Here is a 471-nt window from a genome sequence, read left to right on the forward strand (position 1 = left end):
ACAAGATATTTATAAGGACTGAAGGTCAACCTACATCTCCCCACACATTGCTGGCGCTATCAAGTGGACTTAAATGTTTTAATAAAAAATCTAAAAACTTTCAAAACCAGTTTACAGAGTAAATGTTTTTCTGCCTTTAGCCATGTTTTCTGCACCACGTAGTTTGTGTAGGCACGCTAATCTTAGGTAATCTAATCCTTTTTTTTTTTAAACAATGTGTTTATTGAATTTTGCACAAAAATCAGAACATACAATCTATAGGGCCAACATATGCCCAAAACTGTGCCCCAACCTCTGGGCTTACAAAATGTACAAAATGAACAGTATAAAAATAAAATAAAAGGAAAATACATATCCATAAAAGAAAAAAAATGGATTAATTACATTAAACTCCCCATATATTAGATGGTTGTGAGAAATAATTTATATCCGTAAGTGCTGTGAATGTTGCATGGCTCATATTTCTCTATC

This window comes from Phyllobates terribilis, unplaced genomic scaffold (genome assembly GCF_046119375.1).
Source record: "Phyllobates terribilis strain yellow unplaced genomic scaffold, ASM4611937v1 Scaffold_8__6_contigs__length_399053987, whole genome shotgun sequence".
In the NCBI taxonomy this organism is placed as follows: Eukaryota; Metazoa; Chordata; class Amphibia; order Anura; family Dendrobatidae; genus Phyllobates; species Phyllobates terribilis.